Genomic DNA, 15,096 nt, shown 5'->3' with positions numbered 1-15,096 from the left:
TTACCTAAATTCACTAGAAGTTAGTTACAGCATTAAGGCCTAGTAAAATTAGATTCACTTGCAAGTCATCCAAAACAACCTACCAAAAAAAAAAAATCTCTGAAATCAAATAATAAGAATTGTCCATGGTTTATTATAATATTAAAGGGTATTTTATTATATACCTATAATACTGATTATATTATTATGTGAGGAACTGGACATGACTCCTATTTCAATACCGTAGCACATACCATTATAAAAGATTCTTTTAATCTTTTTTGAGAAGTTGTGTCAACTCTACTGTTTGCAGCAGGTCTCTGAAATCTGGTAGAGGAAAAGGCCTTGAGCTAGAGAACTGCCTTATTCTTGTCTTGTTAAATTCCATTCAGGTGGCCTTCTACAACTTTAATTTGACCCCTTATCTGTAGCATCATAATAGAGTGTTTAATTACATGATAACTTGTAATTTTTATGAGACTCTTGTCTTACATGGAGCGCGCAAGTTAGATATAAAATGGAGCACAATTGAAGTTGCATAGATAATTATTAATTTGGTATTTCTTTTTCAACTATATATATACGCACACACACTATATATGTATACACGTACAATATGTGTGTGTATGATATATATATAATTTGGTATTTTCTTTCTTTTTCAACTATATATATAGCTGAAAAAGAACTATCTATATAGTTGAAAAAGAAAGGAAATGCCAGATTTACACACATACTATATACACTGTATACATGCACGTGTGTGTGTATGAGCATGTATATATATAGAGAGAGAGAGAGAGGGAGAGAGATTAAAATATGCATGTGACATCCTTGTTACTTAACTTTCTAAAATTTAATTTAATACACTATTGAAAGTGAAATAAACACTTCTTGACTTGACTTCAAGGAATCTGTAGACACAGTTTAGGATGCAAAAAGGGTCTGTAACCATGAATATCAATATTCATACTTGAGACTAGTTTGTGATGCAACCCAAGTTAGCAAAATCCTATTTGGATCCCACTTGCTTTGCTTTGTGCAAAATGTTTTACAAGTTTCAGTTGAATGTATGTTGCCAAGAACAGATGGACAGGGAATAGAAACATTTTCTTTCAGTTGTATATTATGCTTCAATGTCCCTTATTTTATAAACTGGCTGTTAATATCTATGCTACCATGTGATATAGTCTAGCTAGTGAAGTAGAAAAAAAGTTAAAATCTGAGAGGTCATCTTTATGACATTGCCAAAGGAAAGGAGAGAACATTATTATTTGTATGTTTTAACTCTTCAACCATTAATGTTGGTGGAATTCATGATAAGTTTTGTAACTAAAGCACTGTTCTAAAGTTTCAGAAGGAATCTTTAACTTCTTTGGGATTTAGATTGAGGTAATTTACTGAAACCTGTGTACCAAGGGGGAAATTTGGTGAAGAATTAGAATACAGTTTCTTTAGTACATGGTCCAGATTATTCCTTTTCAGTCAGAAAGATTATTGCTGGAAAGTACCTTAATTTTATTTCTCTCCTTTTTCTCTATGTCCTTGCTGTTTTTTTCAGAGTGAAATTAGTTTCATACAATGACAGTGCAACAACAAACACAATCTTTATTATTTTAAAATATTAGAATAGAGAATAGACCAAAATATAGCAGCTCTGTTGGATTTTTCAATAGAATCATAGAAAAAAGGTCTGAAAAAGACCTCAAGAAGTCATGTTGTCCAATGCTGTTGGGCAGTATCATCTCTGTCTAAAACACCCCAGACAAAAGCATTTTCATATCCATTTGTTTTCTTATTTTAAAAAGCATAAGTTTAACTTTGTATTTATAGTTTTCTATTGCCTGCTTTGTTAAAAATACAATATTCTCTTAAGACTGAAGTTACTCATATGTATATCCAATCATAAATCAAGCTTAAACATATTCCATTTTCATTGATATCCCCAGAGGTTTAAAAGACAAAATGTCTTAGATAGTAAAAACATACAACATTTTATAAATGTATTAAATCATGTATTAAATCTGGATAAATTAACATCATAGGTCCATTACTAGGTGATTAAAATTATTTTTTAAATAATGGGAGAATAATTAAGAACAGATTTTTTTTATTTTTTTTTTACTGACAGCTCATGCAACATATGCAAGATTCAAGATAGTGACATTTGCAGTGACATAAATATGATGCATCATTTTTCAGTTACAGAGATGCTCGTGCCAGTGACAGCAGGTAACTAAGGACAAAATCCTGCCCCTTGATCCACACTACCTACATCCAAAAATTGTGGTTTGATAAACACTGGAACACTGGTTTTGACCTTTGAAAAGTGAGGCCACTTCAAAATGTTCACGCTTGTAATGAGACAGTCATCTACAAATGGGAGGAACTTTGGGCCAAACAGGAATATTTTTAGTAGCAATCTTAAACTAATCACTTGTTACTTTCTGATGTACAGTTATCTGACACGTTTTACACCTTATATATATCCTTCATCTGCTATATTCAATTTTATCCAATACTTAGAAGTTGAAGATCAGACTTTCAAAAGTTTAGCATCCAGCACTTCCCAGTGAGAACAACTACAACTGCTAGGTAATGTTAAAATTAGGCTGTTTCATTGAGATGCATAAATGTGATCTGAGCTCCAACAGCTAATTGGCCCTGGAGAGTACCTTGCGATCAGTGCATTAGAAAAGTGATTTTTGACTGCTGCCTTTGGGTTCTTGAGTTAGTTTGATCTACTTTAAGTATTGTAAAAGAACTGAAGGCTCTCACTTGTTTTCCATTTGAATGAGCCATTAGATTGTGTGGGAATGTTTTCACAGCACCATGCCTCTCCTGCCCTCTTCCATAAACCAAACTACTTCACGTGTCTCCTCATATTAGCACCATCAGTAAACAAAGCCAGCTCTCATGAGCGAGTGCTGATGTTAGCAGATTCTGAATAGCATGCAGAGGCGCATCTGACCCCGTGCACTCATTCCTGATGGGGGGATAAAGTCACTAGGGATATTACCCGTCTACTTCCTCCTCTCAGGCAAGTGGAGGGGAGGAGCACAAATGAAAACTTGCGCTAGTAGTCGACAAAACACCATGCATGAATTTGAGCCCTTTACAGTACTTCCCCAACCCCAGAAGAAACACACTTGGAAACCTTAAAGCTTTTCAATGCAAAGTTTATATTGCCTCTTATCTCTGCACTAAATACACACTTCAATATATAAAGTGAATGTGCAATACAATAATACATTTGGAATTCATGTATGAAGTTAAGACAAAGAAAGCAAAGGAGGGTAGGGGGTGGGGAGAAATACAGTGTGATTAGAAACAGTGATTTACATAGAAAACTTCCCTTCTGTAATGGAACTGTTTTGATATCCAATTTATCTCTGAAATATATAAATATTGCTGTCCTGGCAAGAGATTGAAAGACTCTATTATAATTTGGGGTTACTGTACTTACTCAGGCACATTTGCATAAAAACACTGTTGGTCAGTGGTAAATCTGTCTCTGGCGGCACTTTGTCTTCAGAGAGAAAGGACTACATGGCTGACTAAATGTAATTAAACCCTGGTAATCATCATGCTGGAAATTTTTTTGGTTCCAGTTAAAATACAGGATAAGAGTTTGAAAACTGGTGTGTTGCCAGAAAGCCTTTGAAAACCTGCTGAGTTCAATGCTCTGCACCACATGAATGCTATAGTATCTGCTCAGAACAGTGCATGTATTAAAAATACAATTTTCCATTATGCAGGAATGTAGGGTCACTCTTATATGCAGAGATAGGAACTGCTGTTGTATAAAGTGCTAAAGATATGCTTAAATCATAGACTTTGCATGCTTTAAGACAAACAGTTGCTAGATTACTTGGTTAAAATAAATTAGCAAAATCACAGTAAACTGTGCAATCTGAAGATTTAAAAAAAGCAAGGGCTAGCAGGAATCAGAGAAATATACCATAGTACATATTATAATTTATATTGCAATTGAAACTTGAAGCCCAGCTGAAATCAGGGCCCGTTTATATTAGCTATGCAGTAAAAATAGAGGGAGACAGACCTTGCCTCCAGGAGTTTATAATCTAAATAGATAAGACAAAGAAAAGGTCAGAGGAAGGAAGTATTATTACTTCAGTTTTATAGAGGGAGAAATCATACATAGATCACAGCTCTGATCCTGTAAAATCTGTGTGTGTGTATGTGTGTGTGTGTGTGTGTGTGTGTGTGTGTAAAGCTTTTCACATCATGAGTAATTTGTGAAGTTAGTCAGAGTACATTATGAGTAAGTCTCTGCAGAATCATGAACTTATTAAACAAGGTCACACATGAAGTTTGTGACAGATAAAGGATCTGAATTCAGTTCTTCTGAAACCCAAGTGAATTATCAAAACTATCCTTCCTCTGAGTAGTGACTTCATGGGACTACCTATGTGAGTCAAGTTCTATACAACATGCATGTCTCCAGCATCTGACACACTTTTATTCTGTGTGCTGCAGTTCTGGTTCTAGTGCATATGCATGATGCAGTATCCTGTCTGTTAGGGCTGTCCAGCTGCTGGCCTGTGGGTCACATGCAGCCCACAAGGGGTTAATATGTGTCCTCTGGACTCCCATCTGGCTGCTGTTGCCCATATTGCTCTGGCTTAAACAGTAGCTAAGGGCTCAGAGCTCCTTCTACATCCTTGGGCTTCTGCTGCATAGCCTTGCCTCAGAGGCTGGGGTTGGGAAGCATGGCAAAGTCTGCAGTGCCAGAGGAGCCATTGGCCTGGAGCAGTCATGTGGTATGGTGCAGTGGAGCCCACAACAGTGTGGTGAGGTGGAGCCCACAGCTGGGCAGCCGAAGGTGAGGCCTGCACATGCATATGGTGTGTGGCCTGGGGGGCCCATGGCCCACATGAAATGTGGCCCCCCACTGGTGTGGTCCTGGCTGCTTAGAAGTTGGATAGCCTTGCTGTATGTCATACACATATTGATTCTAAGCCCAATACCTAGCTTAAGACTTCCTGAAGTAACACCCACTCTCCCTTATACTTAGATATTAAAAAAGGAAAGAAAAAGATCTTGAATAATATAAGTTGTCCTATTGTGATTTTTACCTTTAAGAGATACTTAGTTGCGAAAATGATAGGTCCCAGTACAAGAATATTTTATATATGCATACACATACCTATATAGATACAAAGAAGAAGAGAAAAGACAAAGGAAAATTATATTTCTTTCTAACCAATTTGAATTGGTGTACACCGAAGCAGCCTAGTGGGATAGGGTTTTGAATTTAAGTAATTTGCAAGTGATTAAAAAGAACAAAATGAATGAAAGTGTGACTACTGAAAAAAATGGCAAAAATTTCCACTGATTTCAGTGGGACAACATTATCATCCAGTATTTTCTGTCTTGCATAAGCTTAGCACACAGACTCACTCCTCAAATGGAATCTCTTAACAGCCTCCTACCGCAGATTGAATTTGCAGTACAAAATCATCTCCTGACTTTCATTTAGCATGCAATTGTGAGCTTACTTAAAACTAGCAGGGGAACAAGGATGAGTAACTCCTTATAATTAAATATTTTGTGAAACATTTTAACATGCACAAAAGGTCTTTGTAAAACTTTTTCCTTACATGAACCCTTCCCTCCCCCCTTAACAGATACATTCTTCATTAACACTGGGGGGAAAAAAGGGAAAGAGAAATGAAGCATTCAAATCAAATCACTCCCCAATCAAACAACTGCTCCCAAGACCAATGTTCAGATTTCTAACATTTTGAAACAAGAGGTTTCGTCTTCCTCTTCAGGAGATCATTATGGAAAAGCCTTTTATGGCACAGCTTAGCAGGCCAAATGTATTCTTTTTAGAGATTTATTCTTTTAATAGTTTGAGGTACAATTGTCTTGAACATATTGCTGCACCAAAACCCCCCTATTATTTTAATCTGTATTCTTTTAAAAGTTATTTTTTCAAAAGGGTTTCACTGTGTTACTCTTCTACCCTCTTCATCCAACAGAACAAAAGCCGTTCTATGAAAGGAGTCTAAACTTGGACAAATTGTAAAAAAAGCAAAGTTCCTCTGTTTTTATCAAATTTGATTGCTGCAGCTGTTCCCAGTTTCTGTATTTTAAAAATAGCCTTATTCAGTGGCTTGTTGGCTAAAGGCCAGAGTACCATTAGAACATGCTGTACGGAAAACCTCTATTCAGTTACAGATACAGAAATATATTTAAGATCAGTGGGGGTCATCGGCAGCAAACACTTGTAGGGGAAAATGGAATTTTAATGTGCTTGGACTGCTCGCCACTTTTAACAGATATTTAAGAACTTCAAACCGGATATCTTTCTGTTTGTATTGGTACTATCAGATTACTGGGTATCAGGTACAATACAATATGAGCAAGTCAAGATTGTTTCAACTAACAAAAATAGATCTAATTCTCAGATTACTTCTATGTAGTTCTGGCATTCACTTCAAATGGCTCCTAGTAATACTGTATATTTGATTAGCCTATAAAAATGCCACTGTTTAGAAAGGAAAGATACAATAATATTGATGGACCTGTAGAAATTTGATCAATGTAAACCAGTTTTGATCTGTACATTTCTAAGAGTACTAGACAGGGGGATAAATATTCCCCTTTGGGGGAACAAAATGTTCTAATGTAGTTAGTGTTGCATTTTCCCCTCAGAGAAAGGAGTTTTTCTCTGGGTGAATCTTGACTCTATTGATATCAATGACAAAACTCACATTGATTTCAATGGGCTAGGATTTTTGTCAAGAGCAGGCACATGGCCTAGAAGCCCCAGAGAATCTAAGGACCCCCATCCCTTTGGCACACAGCTCATTCATAGGTCTCATTCCCATGTATGTCCTGTTACATTTACATTCTATAATCTCTGGCTCTGTAATGTATGAATGGAGTGGATTTCATCCGACTCAGAACAACAGCAATTTCTGAAGCAGTCTTCCTCAGAAAATCTGTGTACTTTAGATAGTTGCCTTCTACTTCAAAAGATTTCCACTTGAAAATATTTTGGAAGCCACCCATGACATAGTCCTGAAATTTTCCACAGTTCAGAACATTTAGCCATTTCTCGTGGTCTGAAACATGAACGATGCATGCCCCTGGCAGCTGGGGGGGGGGGGGGGGAGAGGGACGGGGCACGGCAGCAGCGGGAGTGTGGCAGCGGTAAGCAGGAGCTCCTGTACACACTGCTGGCTCTGTCGGCGGTGGGGTGGTAAGCGCTGACCGGGGGTCGGCGACCACACACAGACGCTGCTGGTGGTGGTGGCGGTGGCCAGTGGCGATGGCGGACTGCCTGCAGATGCCGCCGGCAATGTTGGCAGCGAGGTGGTGAGTGGCAACTGCCTGCAGGTGCTGCTGACAGTGTCAGCAGCACCTTTTTGTAGGGGGTGCATCGCCACACTCAGCGGGTGCACATGCACTGCCTATGCATTGTTCCTGGTCTGAAACATCCATATAAATAAATATTTTAAGTTATGTCTACACTGCAGTGTCACAAGAGCACTTGGAAAGATATTTAATATAGCTCTTATTTAGACAGCTTGGGTACTGATAACAGTGAAAGTGTGGCAGTGCAGACTTCAGTACAGGCTGTACAAGCCTTCTGGGCATCATCACTTCTTACTCAGTGTTTGTACAGTTTCACTGTTACTGGGATCTGAAATAGTATCCAGATGCAAGACAGAGCACCCAGAAAAGGCTAAAGGCCAGATCCTATTCTATGCATTAGATACAAAGCAATCAGGATCCTAGACCTGATTGCTTTGTATTGATCAGGACTCTTTTTCCTCTAGACCAATATGGTTACAACCTGGGCATTACATACAAAGTGCACTCGGTCACCTGTGTACAAACTTGTTGCATCTTGGTCTGAGGGAGAACATGCTGGTCATGCTACATCACCTGCATCTGCTGATATATCTTAAAGTCTGAAATTCTCTAATGAGGCAGCCCTAGACTTGTCCATAGCTTCTGCTCTCAGTACCTTGAGGAACTGAGGCCCAAGGGCAGGTGCTAAGGTCACTCCCAGAGCAGGCTCACTGGAAGACTTCTGGTTCTAGAGCAGACTTGGATAGGCAGGGCATACTCAAATCCATGATCCACAAGACCCGGCACTGACTCAATATAGATAAGCTCCAAGCACAATAAGATAGATATGACAGAATCTGGCCCCAAAAATCTGATTCTCATTTATATTAAGGGAGACAAAACACAAATGGGGAAAAGGAACAACAGGTCAAGTCCTTTTAATGTTACATATGCATTCTATCCACTCCCCAAATGGATTAAGCTAAAACAGAATCAGGTACTCTTGTTCTGTTTACATCTGGAATTATAGAAGAACAGTATCCAATACTTCCTGAACAGCTATTCTGATTAAATCCATGTGAAGAATTGCCTTTCTGGTTACTCACTTCCATCATTGTAGGGCTTCATCATTACTATTTTAAAATATTAATTCTCTCCAATAACTTGCTCTGTTTGCATTTTTTCCACTTTTCTCTGAGTATTATGAGCTATATTGCAATGGAACATATACAGGAGTATTATCTTTCATTGCAGAAAGGTATCTGAGAGGGCTTCTCACTTGAGTTGAGGACATGGGTTTTAGGTGGAGCATGCTGGGACATGCTCCCATGCACCTTAGTTTTCCAGCTACTATGCTATTTTTTCTATTGTGTGGGACTATGGGTGATATTTTAATGACTAAATTTAATTGTTATTAGGGTACCTGGAGTTCACGTGTGGGTATTTTTTGTAGTATTTGTTAAGTCCCAGAAATTTAACAAAGTAAAAATGAAATTATTGTTTTTAGTGGTAGCCACTAACTAGGAAAGATTTTTCGCTAATACTTGAGAAGATTTATTTTTGTAGAGTCATTTAATAATTAACACAATTTTTAGAGTCCCTTGCCTGCAAAATTGTAAGTATATACTTGACTTCACTGACTTGAGAAAAAAGTATGCAGGTGTTTCAAGATAAACACAGGCTTAAGTGCTTTAGTTAATTGGGTTAATATCACAGTAGCCTAGACCACAGGCTAGAAAGCTAAATGAATAAATATATGTGATGCCAATACATAGACATTTACAAAATGAAGACTTCTGCAAATTTAGACTTAAGTTGTATGCACAAATAATCGGTAATCTTTTGAATATGCAGTTTCTTTTGACATCATAAGACAGTCATAGTACTATTAAATAAATATTTTAGCCTTTTGTTCCTCTATCCTAGTTCTCTGCATTAGGTTACAAAGCACAAGAGGGTTGCAATGCATGAACAGAATTAAAGAAAATGGAAGATGCAGGTGCACTAATAAATGGGTGGTCTTTGGATTACAGTATTTATGTGTACTATGCCGAGCTAAACAGAAACCTAAATGTTTCCACATGCTAAGTGGTACAACAAGAACATCTGTGTTGGGGGACTGAACTGGCATGGCTAACACCTCCAGTGCCAGGTGCAAAGGAAATTTCAGTACAGCTTGAGTAATCTTGACTGCTAGCATCTGCATGCATCAGATTATCTCCTATGCTCCTAGCTCCCTATGTTCCATTAGAGTATTTATATTCTACATCTGGCTCTGGATTTTGCAATGGTAAAAGACAGGTTGCAATCCTTCCATTACTGGCTCTTTTATTGAAGAGCAAACTGTTTTTCCCCCCCATACAGGAATGCCACATAGCCTTAATAGCATTTTCAAAATGTGTATTGCAGTGCTGAAAAGATGTCAGTGTTTTGCACAGAAAAAAGCAAATTAAATAAATAATAAGAGTAGGAATTATGACATCTATTTACTTATTTATAGCTGCTAAAATATTTTGAGTAGAAATCTTTCCCAGTGAAAAATAGTTTAACTGAAACTGAAATGCTTCACAAGCTTTGATGAAAAATTTTGGTTTTCCCAAAAGAAAAAAAAATCCTTCCAAATCAGCATTTCAAATAGAATGAACTGTTCTGTTTAATTTTGACTTAAAATGTCAACTTTATTTAGTTTGAAACTTTCCAAGAAAAAATTGGAAAAAAATCAGAAATATTTTCAAACAAAGGATTTTCATTCAACATTTCTCACAGAAAAAGAACAGGAACAACCTATGTTTAAATCATTTAACACGTTCCATTCTAAACAAATTGAAGACATTTTTCTCTTTAAGAGTACTTACACTTGTTTAGAGCAGGATTTTTAGACAGTACAGACATTCACTTTTGATTCTGGAAATGCAGCCACATGTCTGCAGTGGCCCAGGCCAGAAGCTGGGGGGCACTAGAGCACACCTCCCTGCTTGGCTGGAGCAGACAGCTTGGGCCACAGCCAGCCCACCCACCCTGGTTGTGGGGGGGTGGTTGTGGGGCAACAAAGCTTGACTCTATTGGCTCTATGACAAACACAAAACACAGAATGGATCATCTGATACTTCTTGATGCTTCTCATGGAAACTATGGCACCTGACAGACATTACATGGGTTAACCACATTTTAAGTAGTCACCTAACCATATATTCATTCAAATAACTGTATGATAAAATAAGGAATAAGCTACAAACTTATTATACAAAATACACATAATCATTTTGTGGCTGGTTCCTATTACACCTTTAATTAAATGGGGCCAGTACCCAGCCTCTGGAGTACACTGGACCTTTCAAGGCTTACTTGTTCTCCAGAGGCTCAGAGCGTCCCTCAGTTGATAAGGGCTCCCAGCTGGGGAGCACCCAATGGCTTCTCTAGCTGGCTCCCAACTGGGGAATGCAGTGAGCCAAGCTTCCCTGGATCAGGTTCCCTGATACCAGCAATATGGTTTGCTGGGATCTGATGCAGGATCTCACAATCGCACCTGCTGCCATACACATGCGGCATGGCAGGGAACATTTGTTGGGATCCTGCTTCAGATCCCATCATAGCCCATAAGTAAAAAAGCTGACCTCTCTAATGATTCTTACTAAGCAAGGTTTTCTCTCCCAGGGAAAGTTTATTTAAGTTAGGCTATAACTCTAATCTAACCTAGATCTCAAATAGGAAAGACCCAATATTAGGTATTTAGTCATACTGACTCTCAGAAATAAAATGATTATGTAAGGGTATATCTCCACTGCAACTGAAAGTGTGATGTATAGACTTTAAACTGGTTAGCTTTAATCTAAGTAGATCAGAATCAACAAAGTGAAACTACAATTGTATAAGATTTAGCAGAGATATAACAAGTAGGTTCTATACCCTTGGCATCAGGGCTAGGGACAAAAATTACACATAAACGTGTGCAAGTAAAATAAAATTATTTTCCAGAAACTGGTTTAAATTTGTAACACAACAGAAATGTAGTGCACATAAGCTGTTTTCAAGATGGCCAAAACTGATTTACAATAAACCTGGATGGATGTAGTATAAGACCAAACTGATTTAGGTTATTGAACTTCTGTCCCAAATCCCCTTCAGATACAAGTTAACTCAGTCTCTTTGCATCCCAAGATGCTTTACACCTCCCCCAAAACCCTCCCTCACAGGGTAGTTAGGTAGGCTAGCCTTGTCCCAAGCTGTCTGCTCCAGCCGAGCTCTAGCATCTCCCAGCTTCTGGCTTGAGCCACTGCAGGCATGTGGGTCATTTCTGGAATCAAAAGTGAATGTCTGTTTACTGCTTATCAGTTCAGTCTTTGCAGTTTAGATTGAATCAATTCAGCTTCAGGCTTTTGGACTATCTCTACTTAGCCCAGGGGCCACTGGGTCATCATTGGTGGCTGCAGTCACAAGGTTGGCAGCTGTTGTGTCTGCTGTTTGCGTACCCCACTAGAAGTCAGTACCAGGCATTGGTGCTCGTTCCTAGTTATGTTACTGGGATTTAGCTGCCAAATAGTCTGTGAGGTAGCTGCTGCTGCTGTGGCTCCACTGCTGTTAGTCCTTGAGTTAGACTAATGCTTGTCCATTTATACCTTCTATGTGGAAACTGCACTTTTCAACTGCAATGAAGACATGGGCCAAGCATTCAGCTACAGTTTCTGTAAAATGTGTATGCACTATGTATTCTCCTCTTATGACTGTTCTATATAGGATAGCAGACCACTAGCTAATGTAATTAAATGTGAATTTTTTAACTCTGGTAAAGAAGACTGTGTTGCAGTGCTGAAGAATAAATGTTCACTCCCTGCTTTTGAGGGGAAGGAAGATTACAATCGCATAAGTGAATGCATTTCTCTTTTAAAGAAAATGTAATATGACATTTGAAAAATGCAGTTAATGTTATTTGAGGTGCAAAGACTGAATTCAAAACTTAGGTAATTTCAGAATTAAGGTCACTTGTATAAAATTAATTCAAACCCTTATCTTTTTTATATTTGCACTAGGATATAGCTTTAATTACTTGATCACACTTTCTTGTCTCCATAGGAGTGCTACCTCAATCCAGTACATGGCTACTTTTATGACAAAATTTAAGTAAATGCAATATTGTCAACCTCAAAGCAATTCAAAACAATGTCAACCCAAAAAATCATACAATTAATTTTAAAAACATTTTTTAAAATAGTATATGTTGCAGCCTTTTTATTCCCTTTTTACTTTCTGTGAAGAAATGCATTCACTTCAAAGTTTAAGCTTTTGTCTCGAACCATACGGACTAGAAACTTAGCACCGGTTTACATGACACAAGGCAGGGCCATTCAGAGATTCCTGAGACAGCTCTACAAGGTACTTCTTGGTATCATGTATATCCAGAAACAGAAGCAATATGCCTATGTTAAGATAGTGCCACAACTCAGCTAACTAGCTTTGCCAATTGGTGAGTAGCTCTATGGTTCAGTGGGACACTGTTGGAATGTTTGAACTGTTATTTACTCGGTATATTTATTGATAGATCTAGATATGTCAATCCAATGCTTCCTTGAAGCACTGAATACACATGAAAGACAAAAAGAAAATGTTGTCAGCAATACAATTAGACAAGCTGAGCTTTTAATGAATTTCTTCAGCAACATTTTTTGGGGGAAAAAAAACTATTTCATTCTCTTGGCAATTGAAATTCTACTGTTTCTTCCATTCCTAATCACCAATTAAGCCTCCCACATATTTCTAATAAATAATCTTAAGAAAGTGAAGGTCAAATTATTGCAAGTCTACATATTTCTGGTGATTGAGAACGTGTTTCATTGCATCATTAATAATCTTTTATAACCCTAATGAGGTGTGACAGATATGCAATAAATACAAATAAATCCACAGAGAACAGGCACAGACATATCAGAAACCATTACAAAGGGCTGAGTTTAGGAAATAAATGCTTTTGCAAATTTGTAATCCTTAGTTACTCATCTTTCCTTGTTACTTCACTTCTAAAGCCAGATTCCTTCATTATTTTCTGACCTGCTATAAAATACCATCTGGTATTAGCATGTTGAGATTCTGTATAAGTGAAATAAAATTATTTTCCATGATATGGCTTTCAATACATTTAAAAATATATAATAGTGTTCAATAAAATGTGTGTTCAAATAAATTAAAAACAGGATTTAAGAAAACTTGTGTAGAGATAAATTTAATACTTTCTAGGGATAAATAATACCTCAAATCTTACACACACTTCCTTCATGATCTAGGTACAAACAGTCAGAAAGCCTGAGGCTGAACCAATTCAGTCTTTGTAGGTTACTATAAACTGCACAGATTAAATTGAAACAGAAGTGAACAGACATTTAACTTTGATTCCAGAAATGCAGCTACATGCTTGTAGTGGCTCAGGCCAGAAGCCAGGGGGTGTTAGAGCACAGCTCTCTGGCTGAGTGTTCACTTCTTCCTGCTGCCCTTGAGATCTCTGGGATTTGCACTCCAGAATTACAGTAGCAGGACTCTGCAGGGCTGCTCATCATTTCCTCTTCCTGCTTCCAGGTGCCTCTGGGATTTGTAGCCCACAGCTGCAGCCAGCGGTAAGTTTGAGTGGGAGAAGGGGTGTCTAACCCCCCCCCCCCCGGCTCTAGATGCCGGGGGGGGGCAGTATCCCCCTGATAGACTGGGCTGCATCCCCAGCTGGTCTTGGCCCCACCTGCTTGGCAGCCAGCCTTCACTGCCCCAGCTAGAGAGTAGAGGGGCAGGGCCAGCCCTGCTCTCTGGAGCAGACAGCACAGCCCAGGCCAGGGCTGCAAAGCATGCTGGGATGCTGGAGGACTCTGATTTAACCTGAACCAGGAAGGGGTTTGGGCCAGAAGTTTCATAAACTGGTTTGACCCAAATCAGTAGAGTATGATACTACATTCAACTAGGTTTATCTCAAACCATTTTCAGCCATTCTTGAAACTTGTTTATTTGCATTGAGCTTCTGTTCTCTTACAGGTTTAAAACAGTTCTTGATAACTTAAACTGGTTTATGTGTGTGTAACTTCTGTCCCTAGCCATATATCTATGCCAGAGATCTTATCACTTTCTACATTTTAATTTTCAATATATACATTCCCTCTGAAGCAGTAAAGTTTTGAGCTGGATTATGAAAATTTTAACCTATTATTATTTGATTGCAGTAGTGCCCAAGGGCCCCAATTAGAGTCAAAGCTCTACTTTGGTTGGCACTGTACAAATATATATTGTACAAAGAAAGAGCTTACTGTCTAAGGTCCTGGTCTTGTAATTGGACCTATGAATATGGACTCTGACACTTGCATAGTCTCAATGAACTCAATGGATGCAAAAGTTATTAGAAGATGGGGACCTAGAAAGGCAAAGTGGAAGTCATTTACCAATTGAATAAATGTCTCTATGTCAAATTATGATAATCTTTGACTATATTAGGTAACACAAAGCAAACTAACTCATAGTGAAAACAATACAAAAAAATGTTTTTGTGCCACAGCACTATGTTTCAGATAAATATATTGAAATTCTACCAAAAAAACCTGTTCTAACTGACTAACAGAAGACCCCAAGAACATGAAAATCAGGCCTGCCCTATAAATACTAGAATATATGTTCTTTTACCTATTTATTTTTTCCACCTCTAATTTGTGTAACTTTGGAATTTTCTGAAAAGTAAATTTTCATGTAATTTTACTAAAATAAATGGCAACCTGCTCAAAGTATTTTAAGCAAGTTATATCCTTTTGACTTCTGATGTTTCTTTAG

At 38.0% G+C, this 15,096-nt stretch overlaps 1 protein-coding gene across 1 annotated transcript in view; it reads right to left on the bottom strand.

The window, feature by feature from the left end:
• DGKB (diacylglycerol kinase beta) overlaps window positions 1-15,096 on the bottom strand; it is a 620,162-nt gene that overhangs the window by 20,462 nt on the left and 584,604 nt on the right. The window lies entirely within an intron of this gene.

Source organism: Alligator mississippiensis, chromosome 5 (assembly GCF_030867095.1).
Source record: "Alligator mississippiensis isolate rAllMis1 chromosome 5, rAllMis1, whole genome shotgun sequence".
Lineage (NCBI taxonomy): Eukaryota > Metazoa > Chordata > Crocodylia > Alligatoridae > Alligator > Alligator mississippiensis.
Note: the sequence above shows the minus strand (reverse complement) of the source record. Positions and strands in the feature narration are given on the sequence as shown.